Raw genomic sequence first — 22,393 nt, forward strand, 5'->3', positions numbered from 1 at the left:
AATACCTCTGTGCTCTGTATCTAGCGTTGTGTGTGCCAATACAAGTGGATGCAATTTCCTGCAATGTTGAATTTCACAACAGTCATCAGCTGTCTGAGGAAAAGTTTTCAAAGGTCAATAACTCCAAACCAGCATTATATTCATAGGTCTACTGGCCAGCAGTGATCCCTGTCCTTCTGTACACCTCAGGAACATGGACCACCTACTCATGGGGATGAATAAAGTATCTATCTATCTATCTATCTATCTATCTACAAGCATATGAAAGCATTAGCGGGATACCATGAATGATACCTTTGGAAACTCTTTCAAAGACATCCGCAGCATAAGTGAACCGATGCCAGTTTCTTCTCAGAGCCATCAAAACTGAATGGAAGTAAGTCAACTGACTCCAAAGGACTGCAGAGGAAAATATTTCTTTGCAGTTTACACTGAAGAATCTAAAAAAATCTGATTTTTTTAAAAAGAAGATTGTGCACTATTTTACTGAATAATATTGAATATCTACAAGTCACTGTGATAGATTCCATTTCATGTTTTCCCATGGTCTTCATGAATACAGCAAGGCCTAAATGCTGGAATTGGGAACTGAAAAGATGTCTGTGAACTGTTCAATGATTTAATGCCTTCATTTATCCATTATTTTTGTAGTAACCCATCTTTGAGGACTCATCTTAATAAATAGCTTGTCTTGTTTTACTGAAGAAAAACACTCTTAAGGCTAGGAATGGTGAAAAATGGAACCAAGTTAACGATAACACATGAACTAAGATGATATAAAACGCTGCCAGAGGCACATGTGATTTTGTATATTGAGAGGTAACAAGAATTGATATGCTGTCAAATGTGACTGCTCTCATTCTCAAAGGAAATAGAATGTAGAATCCCTGCAGAATGATCAGGTCGTGTGATTTTAAAACAATTTTTAACAAAGAAAAATGTCACAGCAGTTTCAGAAAAAAAATATTTTTGTAATATTGTCATATGAATTCAATGTTCAGATTATTATTTTTGGTTATTATGCTCAGGTGATAGGAGAGATTGTTCCCAGTGGATATTGGTTAGGGCCCGATTAGCTCCTGTCTGCAACTGGTTAACTGCAATTGGAACAAATGTTCATCAATAAGTTCTAAGGCTCCACTCTCTGTTTCACTGCAGTGACGATTTTCTTTATCCTAGTGAAGAATAGAGATAAGCTGGCCATAAGCCTTTTTTAAAAGTAAATCTAGTCTTGACTGCATTCTTCCATTTACACAAGTTTGAAAGAAGCACTGAATCATTACAAATATAATTCTAATGAGACATGCTGTGATATTAATTTCCCAAGATTTGCTTTGCCTGATCGTTCATATTTTCAAACAGAGTAGGAATGATCACAGGGGGTGATTATCCTGAGTCACAACACTTGCATCCACAAATGACAAACTGCTAATTTGAACTGTATGTTCACTTATTCAACTTGGATTTGTATTGTTAAACTAAAATCAGACATAATCAAACAGTACCTACTCTTTATTGGCACACTTTCTTGCCCATTTCTGAACAATTTCTGGATTTCAGAGAGGAAATTGAAATAGCTTCATGATATTAAAGAATCAATCAGCCAAAGTTATAGGAAAATATTCTGCTTTTTTTAACTCTGTCTTACCATTCATGTGTTGTTCAAATTCGATATCACTGTCATAGGCATACATACTCAAGGTATTAATGTCTTGAAAAATACCATTTTGCGGCGGCACAGCACATTACAAACAAGACAAACGTAAATTAACAGAAAATTAAAGTAGCATAAATTATACATAACTTAAACAACAAAATAAAGGTAATAAACATAATGATATTAGCACTTGAAAGAGGGAAAATAAATAAATGACACATCTATATTTATGACATGTAATGCAGACACTAATAACATATATTTTTATACTGCCTTTAATAGTGCAAAATATTTCAAGCCTTGGTCTGCATTGGTTTGCCAATGAGTAATATAGGTGATAGTACTAATGGAGGTCGAAGAGGCACGTTTTAAGGATTTTTTGAAGAGAAGATTAGGCAGGGACTTCCACAGTTTATGCTCAGTCAGTTGAAACCACAGCCACCAATAACAGAAGGATGAATACTGGGAGTGCACAATATGTCAGCTTGAAGGAGTGCAGAATGCTGGAAGAGGTTACAGATATGGTGAGGATCGGGTCTCTGAGGGGATCTGAGAACAACACGGGAATTTTAAAATCAGTCCTGGATCAGATGTAACTCTTACCAAACACAAAGCAAGCGAATAGCTTCTCTGCTGCAAAAAATGTCAGTAGCCAGAGTGATGCCGTGACTCCTTTTCCACATACAATTGTTGCAGCATAGGCATTAAGCACATCCAGTTTTAACTTGTCTTTTAATCACTTTTCATTTCCATAGTGTGCTGAGGAAAATCTGTTCCAGGAAATTGAATGAGAGAAATTAAGTACAGTATCTTGGAGAACATAGTAAACAAAGAATCTTGGACTTACATAGCAGGTAGCTTGTGTAGAAAACACACAGGTGTTTAATGTCTGACGAAAAAAAAGATATCTGAAGCATTATCTGGAGCATCTGAAGCAATTTCTATCTTTTCTTTCCAAGTGTGAAGTGCTTCCTATTTATACTGTAGCTCTGGCTCTCAGGACCTTTGTCTCTCCTGTAATTATCAGTTCTCATGCAAAAGCATGTTTGATTGATGTTAAGAGACGTTCAACGTCATCGCTAAGCAGAACTATTAGATTTAGATTGCAATAAAGAGGTCAGGAATTTTTTTTTTAGCATGGTATTTTATGAGTACATCGATCAACAGTGAGATGCTCCTACTCCTCTGTTCTTTGTCTGTTTTTTTGACAAATGACATCTTGAGGATTATGATTTACCTCCTTTCTCCCCTCAATCACTCCAAAGACAGATGGAAGAAGAATTACAAGGCACTGAATAACGAAAAAATGAATTCAAATGAATTCAGAACTCAAGACTAGTGCAGAATCTATTTAAACCTAACTTTAGTGTGACCATTGTATACGCCTCTACCTTGAGCCTGAGAGTGATCTGCAATCAAAGTGAAGGAACAGCTGTGATTTTGAGTGCATAACATGCTTCTTTCAGGTTGGAGAACTGACAGGTATTCCAGACAAGAAGACAATTTGAGTCACCAGAATCAGCCCTTCTAGCATCAACCCACTTTAGCCTCCAGTCAAACAGCCTTGGGTTGTGAGGTGAGATTCAGAAAAATGCAGCAGAAAAAAAATGTGTTAGCTTGGATTTTTTTTATATAGGAGCATGCTTACCCATTGGTAGAGACCGGGGTTGCTAAAAGAGGATAACATAATTAGAATGGAATAGAAACTAATGCCAAATATGTTCCTAAAAAAATGAAACATACAGCCACTACTCCCTTGGCACTCAATTCTTTCTAATACATTGCACTGACTCAGCATGTCACCTGATTCCCTAAACCTGAGTGATAGTGATATACTTGAGAAGCCTCATCTTGTTGCCAACTTGCAATTGACCAATAGTTATGCTTATGGGAAAAAGTTTGTGAAAATATTTCAGGGAACATTCTCCCAGATGATTTTATGTAACCAATTAATTAAATTTAATTTTATATAATACCTTTGACATATGAATATTAGTGATAAAAGCAAGTATTTTTAACTTCAGAAACAAACAATATTTCAGTTGATTTTCTCTCCTTTTTCCACTGATACAATGTTTTTGGATTCCCAAGCACTGGAGATGTATTCATCCACAAATCTGATTGTGGGCCTTGACCTTGTGATCACACAATAGAGTGGGCAGTGGTAAAGACTGTGGGTTTAGGGTGCAATTGGAAGAAAATGTGAGGGGAGATTTTGTTGGATAATGGAATGCAACTAGGGGAGAACAGAGCAAAGTGGAGGTCGTCATGAAGATGAAGTAATTTAGCGTGGTATGGGATATGATCGGGCGAGACATTGGTGTGCTTGGGAGAAGATCAATGGGAGTAAGGAGAGAAGAGAAAACTACAGTGGATGCCTGAGTCCAAGAAAAGAAAGGGGTCATTTTCCAAGTAAAATATTAAGAAGGGCAAGATAAACCTGAATAAGAGGCAGAGCGTGGGAAGGAGAAGAGATCAGTAGTCAGAGAAAAGGTAAAGAATACTAGCGATAAGATGTCCAGGAAGGAGAGAGGTTGTGATTAATGGACTGGCAAAAGTATCATGAGAGAGATGGTGAGATGAGCTACCTAAAGATGTAAAAGCAACTAAAAGTTAAGTAGGGGCGTGATTTTCAGGACAGCAATTAATGATGTTAACAGGAAACAGGAAATTAAGAAACAATAACACAGTGGAAGGATCTCTGTGCCAGACTCCATGATAGATAAGTAGCTTCTAAGTAACATGAGTAAAACAAGGCCTGCTCCAGCAGTCAAGGTCTATACATCAAAGTAAGCATCCCGACCTGCTGAGTTCATCCAGCTTTTTTGTACGTCTTGAAGATCTATACATACCATAAGTTTGGCAATAAAATTGCACTAAAAAGATCAATTGCCATTTATTTGCCAATGAACATGCCAACTTCCTCCTGGAATATGTATAGGGGCATTTCCCCAAATGTTTGAAAGCTCTATATATGTTCAAAATAGATTACCAAAATAGCAATTAGCTATCTGATAAGTCTTAACTGTATGGCATCTGAAATCATCTTGAGATTCCAATGTTGATCTGCCCTCTTATACTGATGTATTCTATTGGGTAATATTCAAGTTCAAAATAAATTTATTATCAAAGTACATATACATCATCATATACAACCCTGAAATTTGTATTCTTGTGGGTATTCACAGTAAATATCGAAGGATACACAATAGAATCAATGAAAAAATGCACACAACAGGGACGGACGCACAACCAATATGCAAAAGACAACAAACTGTGCAATACAAAAAGAAAAGAATAATGATAATAATAACAATAATAATAAATAATCGATAAATATTGGGAACATGAGTTGCAAAGAACTCAAAAGTGGGTCTTGTGGAATCTTTTCAGTGTTGAGTGATTGAAGTTATCCCCTCTAGTTCAAGAGCCTGATGGTTGGGTTTTAATAACTGTTCCTGAACCTGGTGCTTCTGGTTCCTGTACCTCCTTCCTGATAACAGCAATAAGAAAAAAATATGGCCTGGATGGGGTCCTTGATGATGGATGCTGCTTTCCTTTGTCAGCGTTTCTTGTAAATCATGGGGAGGTCATCACCTATGTTGGACTGAGCTGTATCCACTACTTTCTATCATTTTTACTTTTTCCATTCATGCACATTGATGCTTCTAAACCAAGCCAAGATGCGACCAGTCAGTATACTCTCTACCATGTATTTAAATAACACTGTAGTGTTCTCGCTCAGGTGTAAGAGAACGTTGAACTAAACACCGAGGTAAACCGTCGTCAATGAAAACAGGACCGCAGTAAGATTAACCGTTTACTGTTCACTCTTCCACATTAACGTATGGTGAAAACTGTTGATAAAACAATACAAGATTTGTACAGTATTTGTTTCCTTCTTGATATCACATTTACATCATAAATACTTGCAAAAGTAAACTACAACAACTACATTACATTAAAATGCAGCATACAGTCAGAATCTACTTACGCCATTGACTGCTTTAAATACACTTCAACACAAACTATCCGCAACTCTTTAACTAACGAAAGCATAAACCTTATCAACCGTCGTTACTTTTAACAGAATCAGCGTTAACATTTTAATTCAACATATCGATTATCTCATGAACTTACGGCGTTGCTTCACTATGTTTCTAATGCGTAGAAAGACAACTTTTCTTGCACTGATCTTGCACATGTGAGCCCCCTCCTTCCCGTTTCTCCAAACCGGTATTTTCCCACAAGACGTGGCGAAACTGGATGTGACGTTATCGCATGCCGCGATATATCACAGACAACAAACTTACTTTAAACAATCCTAACTTTAACTAGAAAATGCTAACAAATGAATTACTAAGCGAAAATATTATAAACTAAACGAATGCCATAAAGGCAACACAAACCCTGTTAAAGTTTTAGATGACATGTCAGATCTGTGCAAACTTCTGATAAAGTAGAGGCGCTGTTGTGCCTTCTTTGCTATGGCAGATGTGTACATGCTGGACCCAGAACAGATCCTCTGAAATGATAATGATCCTCTCCGTAGACTTAGTCCAAATTTCCTGTTGCCTTGGGAAAGCATTCAGTATAATCAAAAATCATTCCTACACTGGATAATCTTGTTTCTCTCCCTTACCTTTAGGCCAAACTACAAGGGCTAGAAAATACTCATCGCTGGCGTAATGGTTATTTGAAAGTGAACCAAAACCACTTAGGGACTAAGCACAGTGTGGAAGGAGGGGGTGGTAGGGTGAGAAGCTGATACTATATGATCCACTATCCATACAATACCAAAGTTTCCAATTCGAAGAGTATGTTTGATACTTTACAAAGAAACCAGCGAAAGAACAGTCTTGAAATGATAAACACTAATGAAACTGAAATGAGCGATAAAATGAAATAAACAGTCTTAGTCATTTAAACGTACTTAAGCTAAGTGTTCTTAAATGTATTCAAGACTATTTAAGCATATTAAGCAACCAACAAAACAATATCATCCCCCCCAGCCCACTCCCTAGCTCTACCCAAACTAAGCTGAGCTAAAGGCAAAGCATGAATACATAACCTTTGCTTCTAGCAAGCCCCACCGATGTGACTAACTACCCATAATAAACATGCAACATAAAACACAATACAGATAGTAAATGGATACATGGCTCCTAAAGCCAGACTTAAGGGCAACTCCTAACCCATTGCCATTGCTAAAAGACACTTGAATGGACCTCTTGAACGATAAAGATGAACTTTTGACTTCACAGTCTATCTCATCATGGCCCTTACACATTTTTGCCTACCTGCACTATATTTTCTTTGTATCTCTACAATCAGTGGCTAATTGACAATTTAACATTTTACTTGACATAAATGCCCTTTGACATTTTACCTAAACCCATTATTAAAATTGTTTTTAATTGCATTGTGCCAGACATTCTGCAAGTAGTCAACACTTCCCTTCAATGAGGTTGCTTCACAAAAGCCCTGAAAACTGTAGTTATTAAGCCTCTTTTAAAAAAAGAACAACCAAGGTGCCTCAGTAATTAATAATGACAGGCCTGTATCAAACTTGCCATGTGTAAGTCAAATCATTGAAAGGTTGTTTATCAGCAACTTAACAGCTTTTTGGCACTAAGAAACTGTATGGATGTTTCAGCCTGGATTTTGATAACACCATAGCACTGAGACTGCTCTGGTCAATGTCATCTGCTTAAGCCATGATGATGACAAAATTTCAGTTTTGGTTTTTCTGTATCTTAGTGCAGCTTCTGACACAGTTGACCATGGCATATTACTGGAACAGACGAGAAAACTGGCTGGGACTTTCTGGTACAGTGCTAAAGTGGTTGAAATTGTATTTACAGGACAGTGACTATTCTGTATTGATTGGTAGCTGCATATCTGACCGAACAAAAATAACATGCGGTGTGCCTCAAGGGTCCAAACTAGGGCCTCTTCTATTTAACATATACATGCTCCCACTAGCTCAAATCATGGTAAGCAACAAAATATATTACCTTAATTATGCTGATGACACTCAGATTTTTATAACAATGTCATCAAGTGACTATAGTCCTATACAATCACTAAAAAACTGTATCGAACAAATCGCTGATTGGATGATCCAAAATTTCCTCCAGTTAAACAAAGAGAAAACTGAAATAATTGTCTTTGATGCCAAAAAAGAGCGATTAAAGTCAGTGCTCACTTAGAATCCCTGTTGTTACAGACCACAAACCAAGCCAGAAACCTTGGTGGTGTGATGGACTCCGACTTAAGTTTTAACTGCCACATTAAGACTTTGACAAGAGGTTCAGTTTATGCTCCAACCAATTATCAGAATGGGGAACAAATGTGATCTAAGTGACTTTGTGCAAAGATGGTGTTGGCAAGACGCAACAGTGCTTTGTCGGCAGCAAACAAGACTGCCAACATTCTTCTAAAAATACTTTCTCGGGATGATGATCGCTGCAATCTGCAGCCTGTAATTTCCCACTGGGAGCTGTGCCTTTGAATTGTCTGCTTAACTTGGCAATTTTGCAGAATCCTGAAATATTCGGCAAATTGAACTCTCAAGTATACAATAATGGCCAAAGCAACCATTGTTGAAGCGGACTTGGGGACAGACTGAAACTTCGGGCTGGCCTGAAGTGGTGGGGCCCAGGCTAAGGGCGCATGATGAACCAATGATCATTTAAGCACTGGGACAGATTAATAATATTAAGGTGTCGAAGCCGAGGGCAGAGGATGGCCACCGTCACTCAATCCCGGCACTGAACTTGCTCCGTAGCTGTGGATTCACTTTTGTGACTCTATGTTTAATGTTCTGTAGATTGTTTCTTTGATATTTTTTAACATTCTTTTTCCACACATTAAATGACTATCTTTGTTGTGTGTTTTTTTTGTGAATTCTATTATGTTTCATTATTTTGTGGCTGCCTGCAAGAAGATGAATCTCAAAGTTGTGTATGGTATACATATTTTGATAGTAAATTTACTTTGAACTTTGAATGGGTGTCAGTGCCAGACATGGTGGTTTGAGTATCTCAGAAAGTTGGGATTTTCACGCACAGCATTCTCTAAAGTTTGCAGAAAATGGTGCAAAAAGCAATAAACATCCAGTGAACAGAAGTCCTGTTGGTGAAAAGGCCTCATAAATGAGAAAGCTTGGAGGAGAATGGTCAGACTGGTTTAAGCTAACGAGAAGGGGACAGTAACTCAAATAACTATGTGTTACAGCAGTGGTGTGCAGAACAGTATTTCTGAATGCACATTGAACCTTGAAGTGGATGAGCTACAGCAGGAAAGGGCCATGAACATATACTTAGTTACCACTTTATTAGGTACAGCAAATACCTAATAAAGTAGCCATTGAGAGCAATTTTAAACATTCGGTATATTCTGCTTTCTGTTATTGTGTTTCCCTTCTACTACTTTGATATAATTATGGTTTGAAATAATCTGCATGGATGACTTGCAAAACTATGTATTTTTTAACTAGACCTTAGTACATGTGACAAAAATAAATCAATCACTAATTATACATCCTCCCTTCTTTCACCATTTGTAATCATCATTGTCCATACATTGAAATTCAGGCCAAATTACTTTGCCTCATTCTCACCCTCTTTATTTACACCCTTTCTAAACAAATATATTCTGAACTACCCAAGATCCTAAGATCCTACCCATTATAGTGATTTTACAGCGTATAGTTTCTTTCTTTTCAAATCTTTTTATTATTATTATTATTATTCAAAATACACAGGTACATCGAAGTAACAACACTTACAATGCCTCAAAAATTATCTTAAAGATTGAAAATTTTTGTGATTAAAAAATACCCTACTAAGCAAGAAAAGTGAGAAAAATAAAGAACCCATTGAGGGCACAACCTCGGAGCCAAGCATCATATAGAAAGCTTCTAAAAATAAACATCAAACTGCCAACGAGAAGAAAAAAATATATCAAAACAAAATTTACACTTAGATTGTGGAGGAAATCTATCAGTTAACTGAAATGATAGTAACGACAAAATGATAGTAAATGACAAAAGAGAGACTTTCTAAAATATCTCCCAATGTTGACAAGTATTGTGATAGATATAAAACTGAGATAGCTACACTGACACATATGTTCTGGTCATTTTGTATATTAAAACCATTCTGGAAGTCAGACTTTTTGCCAATTTCTATAGCACTTAGAATCAATTTACAACCTAATAAAGTGTATAGTTTCATATCTGACTCTTCGAATAACTTTGTAGTTCATGCAAAATAATGTCAAAAGATCAGGAGAAAATTTAGTTTTTGTGAAAAATGGGAAAATAAAGTACAGAGTATGTTAAATATTTCCAACAACAGAATAGCTAAGCATGGGTCTTTGACATGTAATGGCAACAAATCATTCACCATCATTTTCTGGAGGTCATCATTAACCAGAATTCCATTCGATAAGCCATATAAATATTCTGTCTGGGACAGCAAGTGAGAAGCTAGATTTCTTGCAGTATTTATTTCATGTCTGATCCAGTAGGATTTTTACTTTCTAGAAGTCACAACAATTCAGAAGCTGAACACCATTCATAACAAAGCCATCCACTGTCAGTAGTCCATCCGTTCACCAAAGCATTAAATCCCAGAATATAACCTCTTTGCGCTGCATTAAAGAGACACAGTGGAAGCTTGATAGAGCTTTTTGGACGGTGCTTTCCAGATTTGCAAATATTCCCACTTCGAAGAACAAAGACGTGGTCACATAGGAGGATCACCATTAGCAAATTCACTCTTAAGGCTTATAACTCACTCACTTAGAAGAGAATTTCTGTTACTTCATCATCAGTGTGCCCAATTCCTACTTTAAAGGAATATTTAGCACATCTAAAACCTTCTCATCTAAAACTTTAACGAACTTCTATAGATGTATAGTGGACAGCAAACAGACTGTTTGCATCAGGGCTGGTATGTAACCACCAATGCCCTTGAATGGAAAATCCCACAAGAAGCAGTGGATGTGACCCAGTTCATCCCAGGTAAGGCTCTCCTCACCACTGAACACATCTCTATGGAGCACCGTCACAGGAAAGCAGCATCCATCATCAAGGACCCTCACCACTCAGGGTATGCTCTCTTCTCGCTGCTGCCATCAGGACGAAGTTGCAGGGTCCTCAGGACCTGCATCACCAAGTTCAAGAACAGTTATTCCCCTTCAACCATCAGGCTCTTGAACTAGTGGGGATCACTTCACTCAACTTCACTTGTCCATCACTGAACTGATCCCACAACCAATGGATTTACTTTCAATGTCTCTTCATCTAATGTTCTTGATAGTTATTGCTATTTATTTATTAGTATTTTTCTTTTCTTTTTGTGTTTTCAGTTTGTTGTCTTTTGCTCATTGGTTGTTTGCGGTGTGCGGTTTTTCATTGATTCCTTTGGGTTACCTTCTATTTTCTGTGAAAGCCCACAAAAAATGAACCTCAAGGTAGTATTTGGTGGCATATATGTACTTTGATATAAATTTAATTTGAGGAGTCTAATTAATGGGATGGTCTGAGTAGTGCTTAAAACTCACTGCAATTTCTTGTGGTCTTGAGCATAGCTGTTCCCAAAGCAAGCTGTGATGTATCTAGCTAGGATGCTTTCTATGGATCACCTTTACAAGTTGGTAAGGGCCAAAGGTGGCACGCCAGAATTCTTCAGTATCCTGAGTAATTAGAGGAGCTGGTGTGCTTTCTTGTCCATAGCACTTATGTAGTTCGACAAGCTTTTGCTAATCTTTACACCTAGGGACTCGAAGCTCTTAACTATCCCCACCTCAGCAACATTAATATATAAAGGGCTGTTTACTCCACTCCGCTTACTGAAGTCACAATCTAGGTCTTTTGATTTAATAAGTTAGAGTCTGAGTTTGGGGTGGACTCTGTAGCTAAGACTGGAAGAATTATTCATTAAAAAAATTAAGACCATAAAGGTGTTTGCATAGTGTGATGAATATGTTAAATATTCAATGGTTAACAAGAAGTCTTAATGAATAGTTCAAAGTTCAAAGTAAATTTATTATCAGAGTACATATACATCACTGCATACAATTCTGAGATTCGTTTTCTGTGGCCATACTTAGTAAATTTATAGAACAGTAACTGTAGACATCAGGAATTGTAAACTGTAAACAAACTGTGCAAATACAGATAATAAATAAATAGCAATAAATGACGAGCATGAAATAGCAAAATAAAAGAGTCTTTAAGTGAAGGTAGTTATCCCCTGTCGTTCAAGAGCCTGATGGTTGAGGGGTAGTTACTGTTTCTGAACTTGGTGTGTGAGTCCTGAAGCATTTGTACTTTATTCCTAATGGCAACAGTGGGAAAAGAGCATGGTATGGATCTTTGATGATGGACGTTGCTTTTCTACAGCAACATTTCATGTAGATGTGCTCAATGGTTTGGATGGTTTTACCTGTGATGTACCTTTTGTAGGATTTTCCACTCAGAGGCATTGATGTTCCCATACCTGGCCTAAATACAGCCAGTCAACATATTTTCCACCAGACATCTATAGAAGTCTGCCAAAGATTTTGCTGATATTCCGAACCTCTGCAGACTCCCGAGGAAGTAGTGGCACTGTTGTGCTTTCTTCACAATTACATTCATATGATGGATCCGGGACATGTCCTCTGAAATAGTGACAGCCAGGAATTTAATGATACTGACCCTCTCCAATGATTACTGACTCATGAACCTCTGGTTTCCCTCTCCTGAAATCTATTATCAGTTCCTTTGCCTTACTGAGTGAGAAGTTGTTATTACACCTCTCAGCCAAATTTTCAATCTCCCTCCAATTTGCTGATATAATAGAGCATCAAGATTAAAAAAAAAGCAATGGGGGTCTGAAGGCTTAAGCAACAATATTTTTAGTCAGCAAAGCAAAATGACCAAGAAATTATTAGAACATTTCAATTTGGAGGTGATAAAGGCCTGGATGACAGTTTCAGCAGTAGTTAAAGTGGAGGTGAATTAGGATACATTCCATTTTGATAATGGAGATTAGGCCTTACAAATATAGCTCATGAATTCCAAGGTCGTAGACTTGAATCATGTCTTAGTACCGAAGTAAAGCTAGTCGAGAAGGTACAGAAATCAAAATAATTACCTCTACCCCTTTCAACTGAAAGAAAATGTGACTCATCCAAATACAAATTCAGACAAGCACTTTTGTAGCACAAAAAGAGTTGACAGGGCAAAGCTTGTCAAAATTTTTGTTCCTAGTCTCGGATTTCCATTATGAATTTGGAATGAAAATGAATAGTGTTGCTTTAACCTTTTTTTCACTGAAATCACACCTTTCTGCCAAGATGAAGCCTTATTCCCATAGTGTTGTGAAAGGATGTAATTACAGGAATAATATTTGAATGAACAGTTTTTCATTGTAAATGTGACCACTGGAATTCATAACCAGTGTACATGTTGACATTCGCTTATTGATGTACCATACCAACCAGACCTTTCATTTCTGTGGAGGTTCTTATTGGAAGGGTAAGGCCAACAATGGACTTCAAAAGAAATAATTACCTGATTAGTATATATGCAGACACAATGACCCTGACAAACCAAAAGATAGTCAGCCGCTTCACTTGCATAGTGGCTTGAAAAATGAATTGGAAGCTGTTATTTTATGCTTTCTTCTTTATGTTCATTTATAGTAATGTATAGTGTCCACTATCTCAGCCACCTCGTTACAGGATGATTTTTCCAACCTAGGCCGTGCACATAGAACATAGAAATCTATAACATATTGAAGTCTCTTCAGCCAACAATGTTGTGTCAACCATGTAATCTACTCTAGAAACTGCCCAGAATTACCCTACCGCATAGCCCTCTATTTCTAGTCCTCTTAGCACTTCTTTGCCAAGTTATCAACATAACTTAACAATCCTTGTCAGGTTTGATATTTTGTACATGGATCTATATAAAATAATCCTTTCAGTAGCTTGGTTCAGAACAAGTAAATCAAAACAAAAGCAGCAAGCAAACCATGTGTATACTGAAGGTCAGACAGTCAAACTGGCCCTTCTGGGTGGTTTTCAGTATGCTGTCAATAGAACATGTCAGACCGTCTTTGTTTCTTCCAGCTTCTGAAGCAGAGATATGATAATATGATTTTCATACTGTGGCATGAATTATGTAATAATGTAAATAGCATATTTGGCATCATTAGACTCCTTAATTGGAATATGGCAAGCTATTGCACTACAGGAAACTTAGATGTATCAAATTATTGTGAAAGTCTGTAACAGCATTCTCCACTGTGTTCTGTTGTAGCTACATATGTGGTCTGCCAATCACAAGGCCAATACTAAGAGTCAAGTAGAAGACTCCTAAGATGAGTCCACTTGGAGACCTTACAACATAGTGCCCCTTGCACTGTTATATTAAGATCAAAAATTATACATATGAGTGAATTGGATTTGAATTATTATTACAAACATCTGAGCTAATATTAAATATGAGCAACTTGCACCTAAACATTCATTGTATTCAATATTATTTGTTTGAATACATCAAATTCAGCACATAACAATATTTTTCTTCGAGATATAATTGCGATATAATGTCACACAAATTACTGCATTAGGCACTGGATCCATTAAAAGATATAAGGATGAGCATTATCTAAATAGTGAACTTGTTTGTTGCTTTTACTTATGCTTTGATATGGTTCAGTCTTATAAACACATTGAAGTGGTACAGTGATTCTGCTCTTTAAACTAATCCTCCAGTGCATTCCCATTACACAGATGCCCCTCAGGACTGTGTACTAAGCCCCCTCCTTTACTCTCTGTATACCCATAACTGTGTTGCCACCCTCAGCTCCAATCTGCTAATTAAATTTGCTGATGACACTGCACTGATTGGCTAATCTCAAATAATAATGAGGCAGCCTGCAGAGAGGAAGTCATCACCCTGACACAGTGGTGTCAAGAAAACAACCTCTCCCTCAACGTTGCAATAACAAAGGAGCTGCTTGTGGACCACAGGAGGAATGGAGACAGGCTAACCCCTATAGACATCAATGGATCTGGGATTGAGAGGGTGAACAGCTTTAAGTTCCTCGGCATAAACATCATAAGGATCCCACGTGGTCTGTACATACCAGCTGTGTGGTGAAAAAGGCACAACGACACCTCTTTCATCTCAGATGGTTGAAGAAGTTTGGTATGGCCCTCCAGATTCTAAGAACTTTCTATAGGGGTACGATTGAAAGCATCCTGACTGGCTGCATCACTGCCTGATATGGGAACTGCACTTCGCTCAATCACAGGACTCTGCAGAGAGTGGTGTGGACAGCACAGTGCATCTGTAGTTGTGAACTTCCCACTATTCAGGACAATTACAAAAACAGGTGTGTGAAAAGGTCCCAAAGGATCATTGGAGACCTGAGTCACCCTAAACACAAACTGTTCCAGCTGCTATCATCCAGGAAATGGTATCGCAGCATAAAAGCCAGGATGAACAGGCTTTGGGACAGCTTCTTCCACCAGGCCATCAGACTGTTTAAATCATGCTGTCGCTACTATATTTCTATGCTATATTGACTGTGCTTTCAGGTAGATGGAGAAGGCAGTCCATCTAAGAGAAGGAAAACTCTGATTTCAAACCTCCGTTGCCTTGCAGCCATACCCACTCATGGGAAAGGCTTCGAGACTAAACCCTGAGGACAAATCCGGAGCTGGAGTCCCTAAGACTATCTGACATTGCCTTCAACATCGCTCTGGCAACTGGTCACTGGTGCCAAGCTGTATCGGCCCTTGCCCTTAACTTGGACAACATCGGTGGCATGGAGAGGGGAGACCTGCTGCTTGGACAACTGCCAGTCTTCTATACAAACTTTCCCAGGCCTGCACCCTGGAGAGGACACTCGCAAGAATTTCCAGGCGCAGATCCATGGTCTCGTGAGACTAACGGATGTCATCCATTGACTATCCTGTTGTACATAATATTTATTATAAATTACTATAATTGCACATTGCACATTTGAACGGAGATGTAATGTAATGATTTTTATTCCTCATATATTTGAAGGATATAAGTAATAATGTCAATTCAATTCAATTCACTCTTTGGCAAGGGTTCTCTGCTTCATTCATTTCATGGGTCTAACGTATTGATGCATTTATGAAGAAGGCTTGCCAGCAACTATATTTCATTAGGAGATTGCGGAGTTTTGGTATGTTGCCAAAGGCTCTAACAAATTTCTACAGATGTACCGTGGAGAGCATTCGAACTGGTTGTATTACCATCTGGTATGCAGGGGCCACTGCGCAGAATCAGGAAAGCGCTGCATGTTATAAGCTCCATCATGGGCATTGGCCTCTTCAGCATCAGCATCTTTAAAAGGCGATGCCTCAAGAAGGCGGCATCTATCATTAAGGACCCTCCCCACCCAGGATATGAGCTTTTCTTATTACTACATTCAGAGCAGACACACAGGAGTTTAAAGTCACACACACAACTTGTTAGGAACAGCTTCTTTCCCTCTGCCATCACATTTCTGAACAGTCCACAAACCCATAAACATGATGTCTCTATCTTTGCACAACTTATTTATTGTTATGCATTTCTTATTGTAATTTATTGTACATTTTATCTTCGTTGCCACAAAGAAACAAATGTCATGATATACTGTATGTAAGTGATAATAAAACTGATTCTGATTCTGACTGAAAGAAAACCCATCTCTATCTCACAGGAAGAAACAATGGATGAATCACCAGCTCATTTTGTAATCAAGTCAAACTTGTTTATCAGAAAATCTCTTTTCCCTTCTTTAATAAATGATAATTGTGCTCTGAGGAAATGGCAGATTAGTGCAGATTTTATTTGGAAGTATTTCCTTTAACTCAGAATCCCCCGACTGCCTGGTAGATGCTGCAGCGTGAACAGATGGAATCCTAAAGTGAGAGTCCTCAGGGTTTTCTGACCATGCAGCATGGATCATAGGTTGTGAGTACATTCATTTATGAACACAGTTCAATGACTTTGGAAATGAGGCAAATAAAATATAGTGAGGCCTTTTTCTGTCTCCTTTGTGAATTGAGTAATCGAAAATGCATGTAAGAAAGAACTAGCCAGTGGCCATCAGAGCAAATTCCACTCAATATAGATTCACTGCTGTCTTCTTTCTCTATTCATGCCTTAATCCCCTGAGCCTGGAGGGAGTCTGTTTACTTTTTCTTTCGGCATGGCAGTCTGTGATATTTCATCTTTGCTAAGTCGCCTGCGCTTTAGATTATCACTCTGCACGAGCTCAATAAATCAGTAGAGTCCAGGCTGCATCTCCTGATTCATGTGAGAAACCAAAAATTGCTAGTTTTGCAGGATTTTCATCTAATTTTTCATTTCTTCAAGCAATGCTTTATCATTCTCAAGTGGAGACCCAATATCCTGTGAAACAATTGTAAGGTACAGTGCAATCTCAATAAAACTAACTTGATTTTATTGAAGGAAAGGAAAGTTTAATTCTATCAAAGTTGATCTCAAGTTAGTGGTTGTTATGTCACTTCTTTAATAAAAATATCAGAATTCCTGCAATCACATGGATCTCACTATTTACACATTAGGAATGTAAATGGCCCCTAATCCACTGTCATTTTTTAGAATGTATATCATGATCCCTTTAATAAATATGAGAGTTCAGGAAAGCTCCCTTCATTATCATTTGAAATCTCAGGAGAATAAAAAACCCGAAGGTTGAACGTTAGTGTAAATCTATAACTGACATTGATTTGAAGCTGTTTCTAATTGGTTAAAGCCAGGAGAATTCATAATGGGGGAAAGATTGACGGGAGGTACAGACAGATGGAAGACCTCGTTTGAATATATTGTTCGTCAATCACTTGCAAGTGTTACAACCTGAGACTTAGAAAGCAGGAGATGCCAGATGAGGGGTTTTGATATGAGCCAATAGAAAAGAACATTTGAGGGGAAGAGTGCAGTAGCAAAGCTCCATGAGCAGTGAAAGTGAACATCAGAAGTGGTACAGCAGAGAAAAAATATATATAGTATTAGAGTGCAATCAAACTGCCTAAGTGAGGAGCCAGCAAATACATTTACTTAGGGTATATGTATGGTGTGGGTAAAGGCATTTGTAATGAAAGGACTAACTCAATTTCTTAAACTGGCTGGTGCTGGCAAAGTCTATTGATTTTTAAATATAGCTGAGCAGAGAGCCTATCATGATTAACAAAAGAGGGGAAAAATTACACTAGCAACTGGACAATCTGAGCATGGAACTGAATAGCTACAGCAGCAATAGACTTTAAATACAGTACTGTGAAACTGAACATAGGTTGTGTCAGAGATTTCAGGTCTGGGTATGATTGCAAAGTTGTAACTGAGAATGCATGATAAAATGTGATTGAGGCAGTGCTACAATATTCATTTACAACACTGTGACAATATGCTAGATATATATTTGCATATGTTTGATTAAATAGAGCAAGCTAATAATAAACAGAAATTAGAGACTGGTGCTCTGCAAACTTGTCAACCTGTTATATGACTCTATTTATATAACAGGTTACTGATTATCGTGTTGGTAGTCAGAGGCTTTTTCCCAGGGCTGAAATGGTTGCCAGAAGAGGACACAGGTTTAAGGTGCTGGGGAATAGGTACAGAGGAGATATCAGGGGTAAGATTTTTACTCAGAGAGTGGTGAGTGCATGGAATGGGCTGCCAGCAACAGTGGAGGAGACGGATACAATAAGGATCTTTTAAGAGGTTTTTAGGTAGGTTCATGGAGCTTAGCAAAATAGAGGGCTATAGGTAAGCCTAGTAATTTCTAAGGTAGGGACATGTTCGGCACAACTTTGTGGGCCGAAGGGCCTGTATTGTGCTGTAGGTTTTCTATGTTTCTATGTTTCATCCAGTCTTGGTACATACCTGATGAAAGATCAATGAAATGAATCAACAGGCCAGATGTTCCTTGGCCTAGCCCATATCTCACATTCACCTTCTACAAGATACTTCCGTGCCCAAGCATCTTCTTGTAACCTCAATACCTTGTTTCACTGAGACATAGTGATCCGAAAGCAATGAATAGACCTCAGGCTGTGGAAACTGGGCTCCTTCCTGTGTCCATCCTGATGGCCTTTGATATCTCACACTAATTGGAGCCTTTTCCACTGCTTCTAAATGTCACTGATCACCAAGGACATTTTGAAATGGTTTAAGTGCGTTTAAATAAGTTAAGAGATGTATTTTAAAACATATTTAATTCCAAAAAGTTAATTAAATTATTGATATTAATTAAATTAAAGTAAAAAATAAGAAGGGTTTTTAATAGAGATCCACAAGAACGTAACCAAATGGCAGAACAGCTTTGGAAGACACCAGTCCCATGATTCCTAATCTCTGTTTATTTATTATTTTTATTCTCTTTGAACAAATGTGCAAATATATGTAAGCCTGACATACTATCATGTTTATGATGCTGCCTCTTGAACAGTATATTTGTGACTGGAATAAAGACAAAGTGTTGAACATGAATTGTATCTGGAATTTGAGGTTAAGAGAATTTAGAAATGCTCCTGATCTCAGTGGTGAACCCAAGGACAGGGGGTGAAGTTCAGATGTTCCAGTGTTGACTCATAGTTCCATTTTTCAGTACATGGGCATGGAAAACTGAGTGCACTGATTGTGGTGCTGATAATACATTTCTATTTTGGAATGCCATCTAGGCATCAGAGTGATGTGGCCTGTTAAGTTTGTTCCTCTCTCCACTTTTGTTGCCTGAACTGCTGAAGGATTTCAGCACTTTTCATTTCAGTTTAGATTTTCAGCATCAGTATCATTTTGCTCTGTATCCATACTTCACTGGTTATAGAAACCAGGCTGGTTTAAAAAAAATCTATAAAAGAAAAGGCCTTAAATGATTGAAAGAAAGCAATCAGAATTACAGGACTTCATACTTAAGCCATAAAAACTAGCTAAAACAGAAGCAGAAACAAGCGAACATCTGCAGATGCTGGAAACCCAAACAACACACACACACACACCAAAATGCTGGAGGAACTCAGAAAGCCAGGCAGCATCTATGGAAAAGAGTGCAGTTGATGTTTCAGGCTGAGACCCTTCAGCAGGACTAGAGAGAGAAAAAAAGATGAGGATTAGATTTAAAAGGTGAGGAGAGGGGCAGGAGAAACACAAGGTAATAGGTGAAACCAGGAAGGGGAGAAGTGAATTTAAACTATCTTCTGAGTCAATGGAAAAAAAACCAATGTATGACTTTAAAACACAGCATGGAAACAGGCCCTTCAGCCCAATTTATCCATGCCAACCAAGATATCCTTCTAAACTGGTCCCAGTTATCCATGTTTGGCCTACATCTTTCTAAATTTTTCCTATTCATGCATCCATCCAAAAGTCTTAAATTTGTGCTCGCTTGGTCATCATATAGAGGATATTAAAATTGGAATGGTTCAGAGAAGATTAGCGTGGCCCCTGCAAAAGGATGACATGCATAATTATGAAGCATTTCATATTTTTAGGGTGACATGGTATGTACAGCAGTTAGCATAATGCTATTACTCTCACCAGATGCGGATATGGCCCAAGTGTGGAGTGAGAGACACTGAGGCAGGTCAATAGTTCACAGACTTTAATACGAACAATGCTAAAGGGAAAAAGAAAACAATAAACTCTAGGCCAAACAGGGCCATTGACTAAAACACCCAAATGGAAAATGAAGCCTACACTGCGGCTGAAAAGAACAACTAAGAATAAAATATACATCGCCAGTCTCCAGAGCCAGTTGATTTGACAGTCCAATTTCTCAAGCAAGGCGGAATGCAGATAATGCTATGTCTTGACAAATACTACGTCAGAATGAATGGAGTTACATACTATCACAATGAAATAATAATTAGCTGACACGTGCATATTCACGAGCAAATTGTCGAATCAGATGTGCTACCTAATCCGTGGTTGTGACAATTACAGCATCAGTGACCGGGTTCAATTCCTGCCTTTGCCAGTGAGGTGTTAGTAAATTCTCCCCATCACCGTGTGAGTTTCCTTCTGATACATCAGTTTCCTCCCAGATTCCAAAGACGTGCAGGTTAGTAAATTAATTGGTCACTAATTAGGCAATATGGGCTCATTGGGCTAGAAGGGCCAGTTACCATGCCGTATCTCCAAATAAATATATTACTATTATTATTATTATTATTATTATTATTATTATTATTATTATTATACTTATCTAACCACTTCCACCATCAGCTCTTTCCATATAGGGAACACCCTCTGTGTGAAGGAATTACCACTCAGGTCCCTTTAACTCTTTCTCCTCTCAACTTATATCTATATCTTCTAGTTCTTGATTCCCTTTTCCTAGGAGAAAGACTGTGTGTTCTCACCTTATCTATGCCCCTCAGGAATTTTTACTCACCTAAATGTCTACTTCACTATCCTGTCTACCTGTGACACCACTTTCAGAAATTTGTATGTATTCCTACTCCTAGGAATTGGCATTGGAATTAGTTTCTTATTGTCTCATGTACAAAGTTCCCTCTGTTCTACAGCACACCCCAAGGCCACATCATTCACTGTAAAATCCCCTGCCCCTTTGTTTGACTTTTCAAAATGCAAAACTTATCTAAATTCAACACCATTTACCATTCATTTGCTTAGTTAGGAGCTGATCCAAGTCATCCCACCCAACAATAATTTTTGATCATCTTTGTCACTGACTATAATACCAACTATTTTAGTGTCATTTGTAAACATACTAATCATACCTTGTATATTCTCATCCAAATACTTTATATAAATCATGAACATTTGATCCGTGTCGAATACCACAAGTTGCATGCCACCAATTTGAGAAACAACATTTGACCATTGCCTTCTGCTTCCTCCTAGCAAACCAATTATGTATCCATTTAGCTAGCTCTCCCAGGGTCCCATGTCATCTAACCTTACAGACTAGCAAATGACATGGGGCCTTGTCAAAGGCTTTGCCAGAATACATACAGACAACATCTGCTGCCTTGGCCTCATCAATCCTCTTGGTTACTTCTTTAAAAATTTCAAACAGATTTGTGAGACATGATTTCTCATGCACAACGCTGTGTTGACTATTCCTAATCAGTCCCTGTCTATCTAAATGCTGGTAGATCCTGCTTCTTTGTATCCCCTCCAGTATCCTATCCAATCTCATGTTTACTGGTCTGCAGTTCCAGACTTGTCACAATACATTAGCCACTCACTAATGCTCTGGAATTTCATTTGTGACTATAATAATGCAGATATCTCTACAAGGGCCTCCATTTTTTCTTCTCCAGATTCTGACAAGTTTCGAAGATTCACCTGGTTATGTCCTAGGGATATCAAGGGTTCTGGTTCAATGTGAAAACTAAATAGAAAAGAGGAAAGCAAGATAAGAATGATATAAAGTAATGCTGGGCAAATGGTTTAGGTAATTAGAGTAGGCTGGATAGGAATTTACATAAAATGCAAAAAGAAACATCCAATATTAAATTTATGTATTAATTTATTTAAAGCCTGGATGAGATCAGTCAGAGTAAATGAAAAGTCAAAGTAAACAAGTTTTAAGTGGATAAAATCATGAGTAGTCACTTTAAAGTGGACAAGATGGATTAAATCCAAATAAAAGCTTTCTAATTGCACTAAACATAATTTATTCTGTGATGAAGAAGGAGCAGCTTGGGCAAAAA

At 37.9% G+C, this 22,393-nt stretch overlaps 1 non-coding gene across 1 annotated transcript; it reads left to right on the forward strand.

Annotated features, from left to right (window-relative positions):
* Positions 1 to 20,097: 20,097 nt before the first annotated feature.
* LOC140727155 (U6 spliceosomal RNA) lies at positions 20,098 to 20,201 on the forward strand. Its single transcript, XR_012098797.1, has one exon. It is a non-coding gene; the product is annotated as a U6 spliceosomal RNA (small nuclear RNA).
* The last annotated feature ends 2,192 nt before the right edge of the window (positions 20,202 to 22,393 follow it).

The sequence above is a fragment of the Hemitrygon akajei genome, chromosome 4 (assembly GCF_048418815.1).
Source record: "Hemitrygon akajei chromosome 4, sHemAka1.3, whole genome shotgun sequence".
NCBI lineage: Eukaryota > Metazoa > Chordata > Chondrichthyes > Myliobatiformes > Dasyatidae > Hemitrygon > Hemitrygon akajei.